Source organism: Catharus ustulatus, chromosome 1 (assembly GCF_009819885.2).
Source record: "Catharus ustulatus isolate bCatUst1 chromosome 1, bCatUst1.pri.v2, whole genome shotgun sequence".
In the NCBI taxonomy this organism is placed as follows: Eukaryota; Metazoa; Chordata; class Aves; order Passeriformes; family Turdidae; genus Catharus; species Catharus ustulatus.
In genome coordinates, this window is record NC_046221.1 from 141,522,215 (window position 1) to 141,542,298 (window position 20,084).

Sequence of the window (20,084 nt, forward strand, 5' to 3'; positions counted from 1 at the left end):
AGATGGAATTTTGTACAGTTATTACATGCATGGTGTTTTGCCTTGACATAAATAAATGCTTGCCACCAAGGGGATTACCAAGAGGTAACCTTATCAGTCCTTTCAAATCTTGCTTGTTTTCCTCCTCTTAAGTAAAAGCAGTCATGATTTTCATAATTTGTCAATGTTGTTCTCAAGTTAATCTTGGTTTTGGCAAAAACAGCCAGGATAAAGAAATATACCTATTGTCATTTTCTAGAATACCTTGACTAGCCAGTATTTAAACAGAAATTAAACTATAAGAGAAGGAAAATGCCTTCAAAACTGTGTGCCATAACTCTTGCCAAGACCAGCTTTTAAGACTTTCACTGATGACATTTGGGTTCAGACTCAGCGAAGTGGCTCTGAACTTTCTATTAAACCTGGGCCCTGGGTCTTCATCTCTTTCTGTTAATTAGTCTTAGTCTCTGAAGAATTATGATGTCTTGTGATGCCAGCACAGCTCTGAAAGGTCTAAGTTTGTCAGTTATCTCCTGTTTGCAGGGAGTTTATCAGTCCTCCAACACACTCATCTCAGGGAAGGATAGCATCCTTCATCAGGCTCTTCTGGAATCCATGTCCCTCAGTGTCCTGCTATTTGGCTATTTTTAAAGTGTCCGAATGGAAAGAATTAATCACTTATATTTTTACAAGTGTATACAAAAGACTGCTCCTTTACCAAGAATATTATTAAGTATTATGCTACAAGTGGTATGAGTGACTCCAGAAACAAAATGTTAGATTCAGGATAGGATTGCCAAGGTGCATGAATCATGCACTTAAGTTCAGAGAAAATTTACAAAGGAATTCTCAGAGAATGAATCACTTTAGTAGAAAGTATATGAAGTGCAGCAGTTGACAGCTGGGGTTTTTTGTTTGTATTGTTGGTTTCCCGTGTGATTTTCTTTATTTTTTGGGCAGGGGCAGTCAGGATTTATGGATGTTATTCACTTCAGTGTGAAAGACTGATGTTTTCATCCTTTGATTATTCAGGTTGCACGTAATGTTTGCTGTATCTGCTATGAAGGCTTTTATTTAGCATTAGTCATACGCACCAGCCTTGGAGAACTGCACTTGCTCAATACACAGAACAATTTACTGAAAGAGCCATCAGTGAAACCCTGGTGGTTTGGCTATGGTTCTTCCTGTCTAAATTGTAGGTTACCCTCATTTTCAGTTGAAGTCATATGAAAAACTGTTTTTTCAAGGTCAGAATTTGACCTTTTTATAGGAAATATGTTTATTACTTGTGCAACTAGAACACTGGTCTGAAGCTCACTTTCATTTAATTGCACAAAGTGAGGAAATTTCAGGTTGTTATATGGCTAAGATCAGCCCCAAAGTAATTTCTATCATTGGTAGTAAAGACAAAGGGACTTTGGAAACCAATGCCACCAATACTGATCAATATAAAAAGAGAGGATTTTCTGTGGAATGCTTTTAGGGTGAGTGGAAATGAGATATAATATAAAGTGGATATTATTCTGGTCAGACAATGTACCAGGTACATAGCCTCTCCTCCCCTTGCTGTCCTGCACTGACAGTGCAGGAGGATTTTAAATTGTGGTGGATGGGAGTGAGGAGGGGAGGAGAAAGAGATGAGCCAGATACTAGCTTGAACCTACAGGAGTTATTTCAATAGATCTGTTTGACCAACCCATTAAAATAATAAAGCAAAAATATCTGCACCTTTGGTTGAGTGTGTTTATTGGGATTTGCTGATAAAGAGAAAGCAAATGGCCACATAAAGGAGAATCACCAATAAAAGTTATGGACTCTGCTACATGCTAAAATGAGAGGCAGAATGTTTAGTACAGAATCAGGTTCTACCAAAAAATTGTGTATCATAACAGATTGAAGGACCATCATACTGTGTAATGCCTGTTACAGCACTGAAATTTGTCTATTTACATGAAATGTAAATGTCTATTTGCATAGGTTTTAGGGGCTATTTTTTCATTCATATTACTGCCCTCCTAAGAGTTGATATATTGTCTGGTGGCATGAGTGAAGAAGAAGGAACTATTCCCATTTACACCAGTAGGAAGTTTGCCCCACTGGATTTTACTGAACAAGATTTTAATGTTGGAACTGATTTCTGTAAGTCATATGTTTTGTTCTTTGGACTTGATGATTACACTTTGCAGCTGATTAGCTGAAGTTTATTTTGAATAATTTGCAATTTTTGGAGGACAAAGTTGGTGAAAATTTTGCCATGCATATAATTATATATGTCGATTTGTGTTACTTCTACAAAGCTGAACTGCATATTTCTAAATCGTATTACTTGAGTATTTTGAATATACCAAAGTGCTAAAACAGAGCAACATGAAAGAACTGATCATTGCCCATGAGCAGGAATTGCTTAGAGGCATTGAAGTATGGTACTTCTAGACAAAATAGGTAATATTTTCAGTCTTCTCACAGTTCGTCTTCCTGCTTTAACACATTGCATGTTATAATGTAATCTATGAGATAGAAACAATACCAGGAGTCCTAATTAAATTAAAAGCAATTACCCGTTGTGTAGATACGGCTTCCAATTGAGCAGCTGCAAGTTGATATTTTGTCATCCCCAGTTTATCTATATGCTCATGTGTGATTCTTTGTATCAGTTATTAATGACATTTTCTCAGTACTCATGAAGTGTTGTGGAAAACAGAAGAGAAAAAGGATGAATGGGAAAAGTGCTATAGGAAATTCAGACAGGGAATGAGTATATTTGCTACTGTAAATCCTCAGCTGGGGTGCTGGCTCCTTGCTCACTTATTCTCTGTTCCACTCAGAGTAGTCTGAAGGAAATATGAGATTGTGATTTTCTTCCCACTCCCCTCACTTTTTTGGGGTTCTACCAGCAAATTTAAAAGACAGAATCTGACAGATTAAACATAAGGACTTAGTTCCTTTACAAGGCACTTCTGTCCTGGAAATGTCAAAATATCCTACATTAAACATAAATAGAATTTATGTGTTTAATATACAGATATAACCAACACACTTTTAAAGAGCTTTTACATGGAGAGGAGAGGAGAGGAGAGGAGAGGAGAGGAGAGGAGAGGAGAGGAGAGGAGAGGAGAGGAGAGGAGAGGAGAGGAGAGGAGAGGAGAGGAGAGGAGAGGAGAGGAGAGGAGAGGAGAGGAGAACTTTTCTGAAAATACACTGAAAAGTGTTTGGGTTTTCAACGTTGCAATGGATTTTTCAGTTTCAGAAGAAGTTTTTAGCTTTTAAGAAGACTTTTATGTGGCAACAAAAGAAACAATATTTCACTAGAGTGCTATTCAGTCTGCTTTAGTGTCTTTTTCAGGTGCATGGTTCTCCTGTAACAGTGGGACACAACATCATTCTCCAATTGAGAATATTATGCAATTTGTTAAGAGTGTACACAGGGTGATGTCCATTTGAGTCACTCTTATCTTGCTGGCTTAGGCCTACTATCAAATAGGAGCAATTATTCCCAATGCAGTCAAATTAAATTTTCATAACTACAAAGCTGCATTTTTCCTTGGGGCACAACCTGATGCCCATTTCTTCATTCCTCGTTCCTTAATCCTCTGTATTAAATCTAAACAAATCAATGTTTACCAACATTAATATTTTAACATACAGTACTTGCTCTGCCTTCTGACATCTTGTGCCTTTTTTAGCAACATGGTGAAGGCTCTCTGTGGCTTTTGTTTTCTGTAAAAGATCCTTTACTTGGTTTTCATTTTTTTTTTAACTGGTCCTTTCTTTATGTGTGGATGTGCACTACAAGTGTGTATTTTTCTGACACTTAAGTCACCAAAAATTCCTAATTAAAAAGAGAAAACAAATAATTTCACCACTGAACAAAAGTAATTTTAAAAGAAGACTAAGGGAGCATTAAAAAAACCTTCTTCAATTTCTGCATTAATTAGGTGAACAAAATGGGTTCACTTCCCTGTAAAGAGACAATCAGTTACTTCTTGGTCCCCAGATTTACCAGCACAGCTCTGTGCACTTTTACTAAAGCCCCTCTCTGTCTAGAGACTGAAGGCAAGAGCTTGTGAAACTTTATCAGGAGCAAATCTGCTGCTTGTGTAGCTTCTTCCCACATACAGCGATCCCACAACTGTCCTTGTAGTCACAGACCCCTGATTCCTACCTTGAAACTGCTTCATATTCCTATTAGATGTCTTCCAAATACCTAATTACAGTATTTGAATGACTACTCAATACCTGGAACTAGTGTTTGTCTGTATGTGATACAAAGCAAATTAAATGGATAGGAACACAAATCAATTAAAAATAATTAAAATGGTATTCTATTTCCTTTCTTTTCCTTCACTCCCATCCTTCCCATTCATTTTGTTATTTTTCTGCCTATATCTATACCATAAGTCCCCCTGCATTATTTCTCTGTCCCTAGTGAAGTTTGAAACTCCTTTCCATTTAGTATCAGCAAATGTAATTACAGGCTAGTTACTTTAATTTCCAACTCATTAATGAAAATGTTAAATAAGACTGGACCTAAAGTACCTTCCTAGAAATCCGCCAGATAATGTTTCCAATTTCTACACAGTCACTCTCTTCCCAGAAAGATTTTTCAGAAAATATTGACATCGCCTCTTTACTTGGTGGGAGTATCTGGATAGTCATCCAGATTCCTCCAGGACTAAGTATAATCTCTCTCATTGCCTTGAGTTTCTTGCCAGCTCATCAACTAGCAAAGCCAGGGTTGAAAACTGAGATCCTTGGCACACAACTATTGTTAGTTTAAGGGCTTACTTCCTTTGCTGAAGATGAGGAGATAGGGATAGAAAGAAAATTACCTTTATTTAAGTCATTCTAGTACTAGCACAGGTTTACCTATGGCTAGGAGTATAAACTTGAAAGTAGAATTCTGTAGGTTGTGTCCATCAGAAATGAAAGAAAAAATGACAAATAATTACCAAACTAACATCAGCAGCCACATTTTTTCTGCCTCCTTATTATTAGAAAAAGTTAAGTCCTGATATCGAGTTCATTCGTTGTGTTTTCTGGCACACACTGGATGTTTGTATGCCTGCTGGGCTGGAATCCTGATGCTGGAAAAAATAAAATAATGCGTGCTGCAATTTCTAGCTAGCTACTGGGCTCTTCCCTGCACTTAGCTTCAAAGATTTTTTAAAACATATTTTTCTGCACCACAGCTCAGAGTTGCTAAATCCAGAAATTGAAACATTCTGGGAACCAAATCATTTGGGGGAAAATCAAAGCTCTTGGAACGTTGCCCTAGGATTTTGAAGATAGCAGTTAATAGTAAAAATGTTCAATATTTTTAAGGAAATCCCAATTATAAAAGGCTGCACCATTCAAATCCATGATTCAGGAATAGAATGAATTCTGTGAATGTATGTCTAGCAGTGAAAGAAATGCATGCCTGTGTTGTAAAGGCAGGAATTAGTAAACAAAAGGAAACCCCTTGCATTTTGTCTCTTTTGCATTTGTATTTACATACTGTGAACAGTCACGTGTGAATCCAAAGATGAAGCTTATTTACTGTTCTATAATAGATCTGACAACATCTATAAAACACTCTCCAATTTATGTAATTCATATTTAAACACTAGTGCTGTTTTCCAAATGGAAAGAAAAATAATTAGGGGAGGTAAGAGTTTAAATGGTGGTGTTAAGGCTCCTTTCCCTCCTCTACCTGAATTACCTAACACTTGAATTGTGCAATGACATTTTAAAGCACATTTTAGTTGAAGTATAAGTTTGCAGAGGTTGTAGTTACATTACTTATATCTACCATAAATGTGTGCCCTCTGTGAAAGGGTTGTTCAGGACAGTGGACTCAGAGATGATCAGGTGATCTCTTAAATTAGTTCTCAGCAGTAGAAGGGCTCTCTCTGAAGGGCTGTGTAAAGGCTATTGCCAGCACTGTGGAGTTAGCAGAAAGGAATGGCTGAGGATAGCGGGAAGGTCAACATGAATTAATGGCAACGCAAATTTACATCAGACTATGAAGTTATGATCAGAGACAAAAAAGCCAGACCTTTTAGAATTTTCCTAATGCTTCCAAATCCCAAAATCTGTAGTCAAGATCAGTAGAACTACTGGGCAAAGCTGATCAAAGAGCCTGGAGAATTTAAAAAGTGTAAAAAAGTAGTAGCAGGGTAGTCTGAGGTCTCTGCCAACGAAAGTCCCTCTATCATGGTCATTTATGTATTAGAAACCTCATATAGAAAATTCTTCAAAGTTTCTTTAAAATGTGAAAAAATCAGAGTAATTTACTATTATTTCACATAATATATGAAAATTTTGAGTGTAACCATTCACGAGAACTGGATTTAGAGACCATGTGCTACTGAACACTGGGAGCACTGCAGAACAGACCCCCATGCAGGAAGGGTGCAGAAGCAGTGGTGATGCACACATATGCTCAAGAGTGTGTGTGTTAAACAACAACATTTTGTATATGGGACTTAAAGATGTTATGTGTGGAATAGAATGTCTTTACTGTAGATGAGTATTTTCTTTATAAAGCAAAATAATGTTTCCACCAATCTGGCTTCTTAACACTTATGTTTAAACGGTAAAGCTCCATGTATTTTCCCCAATACTTTCACTAAACTTATGGTTCACCTACTCTGTGGTTTGTCAACTCCAAACAGAGGCTCATACTCAGTTATCTAATGTTAGGTACCTGACTGTGGTGTCTACATTAGCGGCCTCCACTTTCTGCGAAGATGGAGAATAAGGCTAGATGTTTCCAGAGGATGACCTAGGACTGCCTTTCCCCAGCAAATGCAAAGAGGTCTTTGAGTGATTCCAGTTTCTGCAGCCTTAGTGAATCTCTACATGAGTTGATATGAAACAGTAATAAGGATGGATGTCAGTCATATTTGCCTTTCTGTAGATCTTACAGAGTACCCAATGACAATGGTTAAAACCTGTGACAGAGTCCTCATTTTAGAGTCTGTTTCATTATTTTCCTAGTATCAATTTTTGGTATGAAGTGGTTTTTTTTATTATTCATCTCGGCAGGAGACAAGAGTTTGCAAAATGTATTCTCCATGAAAATGTGCTTTTCTGTATATTTTGGTGTCGGGCAGAAAATTATTTTTATTTTACTCTTATTTTCATTTGAAATGTAAGAGCAAAGGAAAGATTTCTTCCCTATGCACAAATTTATCTGAGAGAGCATCAGATGAACTACAGAATTTGAAGCAAAAACACTTTGATGGTGCTGTGCCTGTTCAAGGAGACAACTAACCTGGGAAGGCACATGCCACAGCACAGCCAGATCCATGTTGGGATTATGGCTGCTCTGTGTGGGGAAACCCACTCAGTACTTCAGGGCACTGTTTGTCCCAACTTGTTGCTGACAGCTAATGGGGAGTCCCTTCATGCTCAGGAAATAAGCTTAGTTAGTGCATTTGTTGCCCTGGCTTTGGTGTTTGCTATGTAGTGTTTACAGAAGCAGATCAGTACAGTCCCCATTATCTGATCCTTCTTCTTTTCCCTGGTATATTGATATGACTCATTTCCTCTTCAGAAAAGTAATGTCTTGGAAGTACAACCAAGTTATGATGAAATAATGAGAGGTAGTGGGTTACAGTTTCAAACTTTAGATGTTCAAAATCTTCCTGGCAAGATATTTTTGTTTCAGAAAGCAAAACATTTTACCAATAAGGAAACACCACAGAAAGTATCTGGAGTTTATAGATTTTCCATTGGGGGTAAAATAATCTGCTCTGGTAAACAGTAAGTTTCATCTAGTACCACAAGGTTTTTCTATGTTCTCCAGGTTCCTACCAGGATTTACCTGAGCTCAGTACAAGGCTCTGTGGTGAATCATTATATCCTATGGTCCAGGTGGTTGTAATATACAAAAAAGTCTTTAGTGGATTGTTTTTTCTGGAAAATACTTCCATGCCAAGCTATATATCTTGCACCATGCTATATTAAATGTAGTGTTTCATTTTGTTTAATTGTCATGCTACCAGACGCACATTTTCTAAATGTTTCAAAGATGGCTAGGGTGTTTTTAGTTTTCTTGGTTCATTTTTTTCCTTTTTTTTTTTTTTAAATAAGACATGTATGTGAAGATGGATTTCTAAAAACTCTTTACTGACTGGCTTAAGTCATTGATAAGGATAATACTAAGAGAGACTTCCAAACATTTTTCACGGTTCCATGTATTATGTAGTGAACCTAAGATGCACTGCAATACTCATGTTTCCCACTCAATATTATGTACTTCTATTTCTCCTTGCACTTAGTTTGCCTTTGGGAAACTGGTTCTTGACAGTTTGTTGTTGTGTTCAATGCTGGAAGATATGTTAGTGGTGCAAGACTATGACTTTAAACATCAGAGATGTTGCCTTCATGGAGATATGATTGCTGCCAATTCTTTTTGCTTGTGTTTTTCCCAGATGATGATAAAGTTATCTTCTGATAGTCAAGAGTTGTTGGAGGGGCCTCATCACTGTTTCATTGGCTTCATTTTTTTAGAATATCTCCTCTCTTTTTTGGACTCTCTTAACCTATATTTTGTGAATCAGGAGTTATTTCAAGGACAGTAGTTCAAGAAGCAATAAAATCTGTGGTTTTATAATGTACCCATTTCAGCCTTTTCAGAATTGAAACTGTCTATGCTCTATGGTTTCTACCTAAAACACACAAAAAAACCCCAGGCAGTCATTTCAGACATTTAAATCATATGCAAGAAAATTTGAACTGTGTATTCAAAGACTGGTATCTTCAAAGTTATGAGTGCTTCTTTCTGGATGTGTGTTACCTACTTGCCACACTGCATTTCCAAACATTGTATACTTCAAATTACATTGACTAATAAGTGCTGAAGATATGATCAGTGCCTCAAAACTGATTCCAACAAAAACCATCAGGTGTTTATCCTATTTACCACTTCAGCATAAAGTGAATGTCAACTTTGTATTTCCAACATCTTAATTTTGGTTTGTAATATGCTCAGAAAGAGACCTGCTCTGTATTTCCAAAATAGAATATGCATATGAAGATTAAAATGTGCATGATTTTTCTTCTCATCACAAAACAACCTAATTACTCTTCACTTGAGAGAAAGAAATGACACACAAATTTTCTAACCTCACTGACCAGATTGCTGATGAAACCTCCCTTTCACTCTAGCACTTTCTTTATCACATTTATGACATGTTCAGAAGCAAAGACCAAGTGTTATTAGTAGAAAAGGAATGATTAATTTTTTTTTGCAAGTTGAAGTGTTAATATTTAATTGTGACCTTTGTAGAAATACTATGGTTAAAATTGAAAAGTTAATAAAACTTCTATTCGAAATAACAGCAGATGGCCATGTAGTGAATACAAGCTTAAAATCACTCTTGGGGCTCTATTATGTTCACAAACTCCCTCAGCTATCAATTCCTGTGTATGTTGCTGATGAGAGAAAAACTGAACTCCTGTTTCATGTAGTGCACCTTTAGCTGAGTATCATCTGACTTGAAGGGCTACAGACAGCTCTGATTTCTAAACAAATCCCCAGCAGAGAGGCCTGGCATATTCAGTTGAAAGGTATTTTACTAACATTATTGTGGACCTTTTTCCATGAAAGTTTTCATTAATATAGTACAAATTAAAAAGTCACATGATAGTAAAAGAAATACTCTTTTTCCCTTGATTATTGCTTCCAAAAATATGACAGTGTTGAACCAACTCATCTTGTACAAAAATGGAGTTGAGATACATGAGACAAAATATTCAGTGAAAGAGAAGCTCTTGTCTGATACCTTGGAACTTGGACAGTAAGCCCAGTTTCTGAGAAAATGGAAAGGCAAAAGCAGTATACAGTAGAAGGAAAGGTAGCTGGATAAAAGCTGTAGAGGAGAAAATGCAAGCAGACCCAGTGAAAAAAACAGGTGATATAGCTGAGATATGCAGAAAGCAGACACTCCTTTCTATTTTTGTGCCTTCTTTTTGAATAGCTCAAATCTTTCTGACTCTGGTTGAAATTTTACTGGCTTCTTTGACCTAGTACCAGATATCCACAGGAGGACCTTTTGTCAAAGGCCAAAAATGCAGGTTGCAAATTGTTATTCTTTATTTCATTTCCTTCTTCATCTGCAGACAGGTATTTTTAACCCTTATCAAGTTTTCCAGTTATACTGCCAAGGCTATGCCATGTCCTTTGGTGCAAAAGATAGGAATGAAAAGCATATTGGAATATGTCTTTCTAATAATATTCTCCCCAACTTTTTCTTCTTTTAATCCCTTGCTGATTCTCTGATAAATGTATAAAAAACTTACCAAAAAGATGGTGCAGAGCTTACTAGTATCAATACAGTTTAAATACAATTGCTGCAATTTTACCTTACACTGGAAAGACATATGCATGGAATAGTGCCTAGCAAAAGTGTTGTTTTCCTACAGTGTCTGAAATAGACTTTAGGGAGCCCCTAAAGTTCATATTTGAGTGGATATTTTAACAAAATAAGAATTTAAACCCACACACAATGTTTTGACTGTTCAGCTAATGGAGCTTGGTCTGACCATAGTATATGGTGCAAACACAGAAGAGGATGTCAGCAAGGTGTATGGGCACATGGGGGGTCTGCCCTACGAGCTCTCAGCCTGCAGCATATGGGGAGGCAGAGGTGGCCTAAGCTATAATCTCTCTCTAGCTTATTTTTGTAAAGGTAGAATTTTCTGCTTTATTTCCTCTCTATGTTGGGAGAACCCCTTTATTTTTATTGGCTCCTCTGTTAAAGCCACCCACTGAAAAAACAGTAAAAATTAGCAGGGGCACACCTTAGGAAAGAAAAGGGGATGAGAGGGAAGCACCTCATCAGCTAAGGATGTAGAGCCTTCTGCAGATAGACCCATGGGACAACCTGAGTCATCCAGCAGATCCTGAAACCTGACAGAGGAGATCTTGGATCCATTCTTAACTTTTAACTCTTCTGAATGCTTCAATGCCTTTGGTTCCAATCTTAAAGTGACAAAGATAATCAAAAGGTAATGCTTGCAAGTGTCACAGACTATCACTGTGTCTGGGGCACATAGCATATAATGAAATGCCAGAGAGATAAAGGAAGGGCTGGGAAAGTAAGGCATCATGTATGGGAGGTTTGCTAAACCTATTGATTTTAGTCACCAGGATTTTTTATTAATATTTCAGGACCAAAAAGCTTTTCTGATGTGCTCAGGGATCTTAGGGACCAATAGCTGATCAGAGTGTGCAGCAAACACAAGAAACCTGTCTGTAGCTGGAAAATGGAAGAATTTATTTGCATTTATGCTCACTGGAAAGAAGTTTCAATGCTAGAACCTTTGTGAAAAATGCCTTAGAGAGTCTGCTTGAACCCAAAATGTCAGAAAATGTATTGATGTGTTGATATCATATAATATATAGGTATTCTCCAATGCATATATTCTATAATCATAAAAAATCTTCAGATGGGGGTTGAATGTATATGGGTACCTATTAGGATGAAACTGTACCATGAAAGTTTTGACCTTCTGTTTACAGAGCATGACTTATCACATGGATCTTCCTCCATGTCTTTGAAATATAAAGTTGCAAATAAGATGCTGATATTTAAAACAGTCTCCTGAATGCTCTGTGAGTCTGATGTCATGGCTGGGAAGCTTCATGGAAATTATAATAAAAGAAATTAATCAGTAAACAATTTGACCAATATAGACAGAAGTGTTAATATGGGCTTTGCTCAGGGAACTTATGTCTCAGGAAATCCATTTGAAAGACTCATTGAGTATGTGCACACAAGGATGAGACAAGAGATAGAGTGTTCTGACATTTCAGAGCCTTCACCAGTCTTCACCTTGCTTGTGATCAGTTTAGCGAGAGCAGATAAATATCTAGTACAGATAAATGTCTTCTTAAAAGACAGCAAAAGAAAGGTAGGACTAAATGGTCGTTAAGAGAGGCAAAATAGTGCACCCTTCAGAAACCCGTGCTAAGGCTTGTTCTATTCAGCATATTTGCACAGGATCTAGAAAAGGTGGTAGAGACTGATAAAGCTTGATGATGTTAAATTATTCAGTGTAGTAAAAATGAAAGCTGATTCTGAAGAGCTGTGGAAGGATCTCACAGTGTTGAGTAATTGGGCAGTAAAATGGGAGATGAAATTCAGTGCTAATAAATGCAGAGTAATGCAGTTGGAGAAAAACAAGCTTAATTTTACAAACATGGCATTAGGCTCTGAGCTGTTACCACACAGTAAAGAAATCCCAAAGTCATAATAGGTAATTCTAAGAAAATATTAGCATAATACACAGTAGCTGTTGAAAACAAACAAATTAACAAAACCAAAACAGAATGCAAGGAATTATTAGGAAACGACCAGGTCACAAACAAAATGTAACAGTAAATCCAAGTGTCCTCTGTGTGGTTTTGATGCTCATCTCAAGAAGAATTGAGAAATTTGCATGCATTTGATGTTCTCCTTTTATCTATGTAGATCTGACACGAACCCTCTGTTGCAGTGTCTGGACCTTAGAGAATCAGAAGTGGGTGTTTTTGCAGTACTTCCTTTTGAATTTTTTTCACTGTGCAGGACTGCTTGCATGTATGTATGCAAACCTTCAGAGCAGCCTTGGTGTGAATGTAAAAGCCTAGTTCCATGAAAGCAGTGCCAAGATAAGCATCAATGAGCAGGCTCACCAGGATACATGAACTGTGCATGGATGGATTTCAGAAAAGATTTCAGCTGCTGATGATTGAGTGGATTTCAAAGGAAACATTGAAATGAGGCAACATGACTACAAGGGCAGGTGAAGACGGGATAAAAAATGAGAAGATGTTTTATGTGCTGAAACAGCAGCAGAAGTCAATAGAAGCAGCTTGTCTGGTTGTTCGGATGCTGATTTGAGAAGTGTGTTGACAGAGTTGGCTTTCAAACAGTCTTTGAAGGGGAGGTGATGGTTCTAGTTGAAGGCAGGGTGACCTGTATGAAAAAAAAAATCATGAAAAATACCTAAAATTGTTCACTCAAGCCTAATTATGTATTAGAACAGTGTCCAAAAGTTGTCCCTTTTGAATAGAAAACTAGGCTAATGTTTTAAATAACCAGAGGGTGGGCGATGGTTGAGCTCTGGAGGCCAGGGTGGATATTCTGCTACTTCACCCAGAGAAGGCTGTTTCTAGAGCCCAGAGTCCTGATGGCAAAAAAAGAGTTAGCAGGGAGGTGTGTAATAGGTGAGAGGGAAAAATCAGCACAGCATCTGTGCTTTACAGAGATTTTACTCTCAGATGGAAAGAAGATACTGAGCATGATGAGAAAAGGAGAAGTTGCAGACAAGAACCAGTGACTATAGGAATTCCAGGGACTGGAGTTCCAGCTTTTTCATCTTGTGTTTCCTTTTAAAAAGTATTGTCAAACAACATCCCTGTTCTAAAATAAAAGAAAGAAGTCCAGCTGCAAGAACACAAAGGTTCAAAAACAAAAAAACAACTGAGTGGCAAAAGAACATTAAAGCAATTGCCTGGGAGGAAGGTGGCTGTGGTGTGACCGGGCAGTTTGGTCACCCAAGCTGCCAGCTTTTCCATAGGAAGCTGAGGAGGATGACAAGTGCATCGAAGGCAAAGAGGGGCTGGCAAGAAACTGGAAGGTCTGTCTCATTTTCTTTCTGTCTTACTGAAGACCTTTGCTTTTTTCCCTTCTAACTCAAATCTTCAGATGATTCTACCTTGTCCTCTGTCTTACCACCTCCTTTGTGAATCACTCTCCTTTCTGACCTCATTGCTTTCCTTAGCCTGGGTCCTGCTCTCCTATGGCACAGTCCATTTATTTCTGTTACATTTCTTCCCTTCTTTCTGCAAGTTACTTCCTTTTAGATCTCTCTTCTGCCTTCCTTGTTTCCCCAACTACTCTTTGCCATGAAATAAACACAGAAGAGACACTGAGCCAGGTAACAACAAAAAAGAAAAATTTGGGCAAGTTCTTTAGAAACAAAGATTTCCAACCTCTGACATTTTTACTGACAAACTCACCAGAGGATTTAAATCCAAATCCTTCCCTGTGTCTGCTCTAATGAAGTTCTTAGCTCTTGGAGCCACTGTCACTTTTGAGACTTCAAAACAGGTAAGGCAGCCCTGCCTCTTCCTCAGTGAGCCCCAAGCACTGCCACACTTGTTCAGGGTTTCTTCCCACAGCTCTGAGCATGTTGAGCCAACAACGATAAATTTCTAAAACAAAGCTGTAGAATAGTCAATACACATTTGTTGATTACCTTCTGCACTTAGATATTTGAGGCTTTCTGAAAAACCTGTCTTGATGATGGTTCCTTTACAATTACGGTTGTTTCAGAAGAAAAAAGTAGACCAGATTTTCCTTTTGAGTTAGTCTCTGATTTTTATGATCTCCTAATTAGAATATGTACAAAAGAATTTCACATATGTTTACAAAACAAACATTTACGGTACTTGTGTAATTACAAAGTCTGCCATTAAATTAGTGTTTCACGTGTTTATGTTTTAATTATTAACTGTGGTAGAAAGTAGCTAAAGCAGAAAACATGTAATTTCTATGATAATAACTGAACACAATTAGCTGAATATCTTTCTATAAACAAAATGTGGCTTTCATTTGGAATCTTCCCTTGTATTAGTTGCATTTAGGGCAACACAAAGAGCCTGGCATGCTCCCTCTTCACTGTGGGGGTTGCATGGCATTTCATTTTTTTGGAATCTACTATGCTATAAGTGTTTATTTACATTGTCATTATTTAACCCCAGTCAGCCACCAAGTATCTCACAGCTGCTCACTCACTTCCCTACCAGCCAGACAGGAGAGAGAATCAGAGGATAAAAGATGGAAAACTTGTGGATTGAGATAAAGACTGCTTAACAGGGAAAGCAAAACACACGCACACAAGCAAAGTGAAACAAAGAATTGATTCACTTCTTCCCATGGGCAGGCAGGTGTTCAGCCCTCTCCAGGAGAGCAGGGCCCCATCGTATGCAGTGGTTACAAGAGCAGACAAATGCCATCACTCCAAACATTCCCCCCTTCCTCCTTATTCCCCCCACTTTATATACTGAACATGACATCATATGGTCTGGAAAAACCCTTTGTTCAGCTGGGCTCAGCTCTCCCAGATTTCTGGTGTCCTCCCAATTTCTCATGCACACTCAGTGTCCTCACCAGGGTGGCAGTAAGAAAAGCAGAAAGGGCCTTGGTTCTGTGTAAACTCTGCTCAGCAATTAAAAAAAAAAATCTCTATATTGATCTCATGTTCAACACAAATCCAGAACACAGCTCCATTCCAGCCACTGTGAAAAAAAAATAATTTTACCCCAGCAAAACCAGCACATAATGTAACTTCATGTATGATCATGTGGGATGATGTAAAGATTTTCATATAGAACTTGTCTCCTACTCATCCATACATTATTGTCTGTATAGTTGTTTCTTTGTGCTTTTCTGATGTACCAATGAGCCAAATGTCTACTAATAGTAGACATATAGTCTACTATTAAACTGAACTAGTAGTCAGTTTTGTGCTCATGGTTCCTACACAGGTTTCCTCTCCTCATCTGTGTAGTCCTAATAATTTCAGAATATAATTCATAACTGATCATGCCTTTACTGTCTATTTTTTTTCTATTTTTTCTCAGATTTTCACCTGTTCAAATAATTTCTTCTTCATTATTGTTATTGGAACGTATGATATGAAATAATTTCTTAATGAAGGAGTGTCTCATTTTACTGAACTTTTAAAAAACTTTAACATGGATTGCTTAAGTTAAAGTGTTCTACAAAAGGTGAGTAGTGCATCTGAAAAATCTAATTTCTAAATATATTTATCTTCCTATCATTATGAAAATTATGCATTTTCAATTATTTTTTGAGAGAGAGTCTAGCCATTAACTGTTTCTTCACTGAGGGCAGCAAAAACCAATCATTTCTTCAGTCACCTGGAAGATATAGGTAAAAATCTAGGGTAACATTCCTCGTCTTGGTGAAACATGACAACAGGCTAAATCCTTAGTCCATGTGCAGGGGTCCAATACTGGATGTCACCTAAGTAATAATTTTCCTTCTTTAGCCTAACAATATTTCATGCAAGTTCCTGAGAGGTTTCCGCATAGGGTGTCTCTCACAGAATGGAGGGAAGCATTACTGTAACTCCTGAAAGCTGCTTCCATGGTCTGTGAGCTGGGTGACAGCTGGCAAATCTTGAAAATTTTCTGACAGCTTATCTAGTTACATGAGTTGCTCAGATTACAGTGCTCCTTACAGCCCAGTGCAGCCCTGCTCTTGCAGCTTCTGGAGATAGCCTGGTCTCAATTTCCATATAGCTTTAGGTATTGAGGCTTGATGCCTGCTTTGGAAAAGCTGCCTTCACAGATTATTCAAAAAGGCTGTAAGAACAAACTCCTGACCACAGGGAGAGGGCTCTGGATTCACCTGGAATGTCACCTCTTAGGCGGCCCTTTGAAGGCTCACTGCATTTCCCATCTGACACTGACTTCAGGTCCCTGAGTTGTGTTATCCTCATGTACTCTATGGCCTGCCCTCTTTCCCTGCTGTTAGAGATTCCTACAACCTGGATTACCTACAAGCAAAAGAAGTGAAGGATGTGAAGCGCCTTTTTAACCTCAGGGCCATCAGGGCAGGAATCCAGTGGGAGGTGGAGGAGAGAGCAGGCTCCAGCAGACACCTCACACAGAATGCCAGGATGCTGGATCCACAGGGCACCGAGCTCTTGTGTAACTGGAGAAGAAGCAAACATGCTGCAGGTTGCAGCTACTGTGCCTTAGGGGGAAGGAACTAGAGTTGTCTCCACCCCGACTCACTACTTCCTTTAAAAGAAGACACCACATATTAAGATTTGATTAAGTCACTTTTTAATTATTTTCTGAGTCATGGAAGGAAAATGAAAGAAATATTTGACTGAAAATGTCACCTGATGAAGACTTCCTTGCATGATACATACAATCATTTCAATAAGAGTCTGTACATGCAGCAAAGAAACCCATAATTTCACAATCTTGGTTCTGCTGATGGATAGGATTAAACTGAACCTTCACACAGGCAAAGATCATTTCTTCATAGGACTCTCACCTATTTCTACCACAGCAGAATTTGATCCAAATTGCTTAACACTATTTTCCTTAAATATTAATTTTTCAGGGAGAGGGCTTATATAACCTGTCACCTTATATTATAGCTGATGTAAAAAGTTTGTGACTGCAACCCTAAATGTTTTATCACCTGTCAGACATTTCAATGATAATAAAAAGTAACATCCTTTAAATTAATTAGTCATGATTAGGACTTCAAGCCCACAGGCCACTTCATTATGCAAAAATTATAAGTTAGCTATTTAAATTACCATTAAATTGATTCTTATGTTAATTGATATCTCACAACCCCTGCTTTTAATTTCTATAGGCTCTTATTAAGGTTTAATACAAGTAACTAAAATATTTTAACTAATCTTTTAAATAAAGATACTGAAGAAATGATGATAAATAATTTTCTCTGCTTATGATTTATGGTAAAAATAGGAATTACTTTAATAAAACATATCAGACATCACTAACGCAACGATATTAGCATGCAAAGTGTTGTGATTTTCTATTCTACCATTCAGCACAAGAAGAATGTTCTTTCTGCACACATGCAGCAGAGATCTAAGATATGCAATGATTTGCAGAGATATTGAAAGGCAGAAGTTGGATCATAGAATACAATCAAACCAGTAATGTGGAATACTAATAGTGAAGATGGGTATTCAAATTTGTGGAAGTCACATGTTAATACTTAGACCAGATACATCTTGGGTTGGCAAGATCTCTTTGGCTTGTCTGTGACACAGTAACAAATTTCTTGGAATATGTATGATTTTTTCCTCGAGTTAGGACCTACTAACACAATAGTAGAACAGATTTGCTTATTTCTCCAAACTGCTTCTCTTTCTTAGTATGCTGTTAAACCATGTGGAAGTGTGGTAAGCTCAGTTTATTGACTTTTCTTTTTTGTTTTCCAATATTTGCAATGAAATCTCATCTGGTATTTAGTTTCTTTCCTGATTATTAGGTTTCTGAATAATGTGATGCACATAAGAAATAGAGATATAGGTTTATATCCCAGCAGTATTATTGGAAATGACTGTGCTGTCAGTGATTCAAGCTGAGACAATGTTCCTCTCTTGCTCCTTCCCAGAGAGTTCAGAGCCCCTGTGAAGAGCAACACAGGCTAGACCTAAAAAGAAATACAAGACCATCCTTTATGTCTCAAATAGCCTCAAAGTTCTTGTTCATATCTCCTTCAAACTTTGTTCGTGCTCCAAGACATGCAAAAGGTGCTTTTATTGTCTTGCAATTGGAAACCTCTCTGGTGGGCTCTGACAGGTCACAATGCATCAGGCAATTTCCATTGAAAACCCATCACAAAGGAAAAAGCTCCAGGACTCCCAGCTGCCAGGTGGGGCCCTGGGATATCATGAGCCAAGAGTTCTGCACCACAGAGGTGGCTGACCTCCTCTGAAGGAAGCAAGTCCTGTGAGAGCAGAGCACTTGGCCTGGTGTCTGAGTGCATCTTGGAGCAAACAGAAAGAGCCATATCTTTAAATACCTTCTCTGAAACAACTGCAGCTTTGATACCAGTCTATGTTTTAAACACGTGATACTTCATTTGTCATGCATAGATAGTTAAAAATTCTAAATACACCAGACATGATAAAAATACTAAACATAGCTAAACTCTGAAGATTTTCAGATAAACTCTGGATATTCTCAATTTTTCTTAGAGATGGTACATTTTATGCCTCTTACTAGAGCTGTGAGACATCAACCCCTCAAGGCTACTGGGTCCAGAATTCTCTGAATCACCACTGGACAATGCAACTGATGCTACTTATTGGGTGACAACATCTTTCAGCTGGCAGCACACTACCTGAATTATTTATTCTCAACAGACATCTTTTATTAATGGGACTTCCACTTCACATTGTTTTAACAGAAGAAAACCAAAATAATATTTTCCGCTAAAGTGCTAAATACCAATACTTTCAGGCAAAAAGAAAAAAGTGCTTCAGATAGTATCAAGGCTCATATATTTAACAGTTTAACAACACCTGTCATAATTCCCATTAGTCTATAAGTGAAAGAGAAAAAAATCTTAAATTAACTTGACCAGAGGATGTTTTAACTTCATTGCCTTAGATCGCATTGCACGGTTGTATGTTAATGGCTTTTTTTTTTTTTTTTTTTTTTTTTTTTGCGGAACGATATGTGAATAGATTAATCTTACTATAAGTAACAAGGGTCATTGAAAGAGCAGATCTATAAAGGGTCAGTAGAGTACATCTAAAAAGGTAACATCAGTCTCTAATATCATAGTGATATAACCCATGTAAAAAAGTTCACTTTCTACCTTTATTTCTTTATTTTATATTTATTGTATTTTTTCTATTCATACTCTAAGAATACAATACAAGTTATAGCAGCATCCAGGGCACCTCCATAACAAGAATGGATAATTGTTTGCCTTATAAAATTTCATTTCTGAGTTTTAAAGCCCAATAGTTAAAAAATCTGCAAATAAACAGTGGTTTGAAACTTGGCATCCAGAGCTTCAAGGATTTAGTTTGGGATTGATATGAAGTTATAAAACTCATTTTCAAAGATAATGGCTCTGCTGTTTGGTTTTTTCTATTAAGGCTTTTTTTAGGGGTTGTGTGACTTGCAAAATGTTGCCATGTAAGCTGGATAATTTGGCAAGGAAGTTGTTAATAATATGTTCTAATTACTTTTAGCATTATATACAAGGTCTTTTTCAAATTGCCAAGACATTTTAGTTGGAAAAAGGTTCTCAACACAGGTGTATTCAGGTGGATCCTTTCTTAACATAATCTGCCATAAAATATTTATTATTATTAATTATATTAATTTAATTTATAATTTAATAATTTAAATAATTTAAATAATTTATATTAAATTATTATGAAATATTTATTTCATAAAATATACTTTTGTGTACCTACCACTTAAATGTGCTCAAAATTTCCTAAATACATCCCCAACTTTTTTGCAGGTAAAGCAACAGCAAGTCAAGCTACAACAAATAAGGGCAAGATTATTACTACCTTAG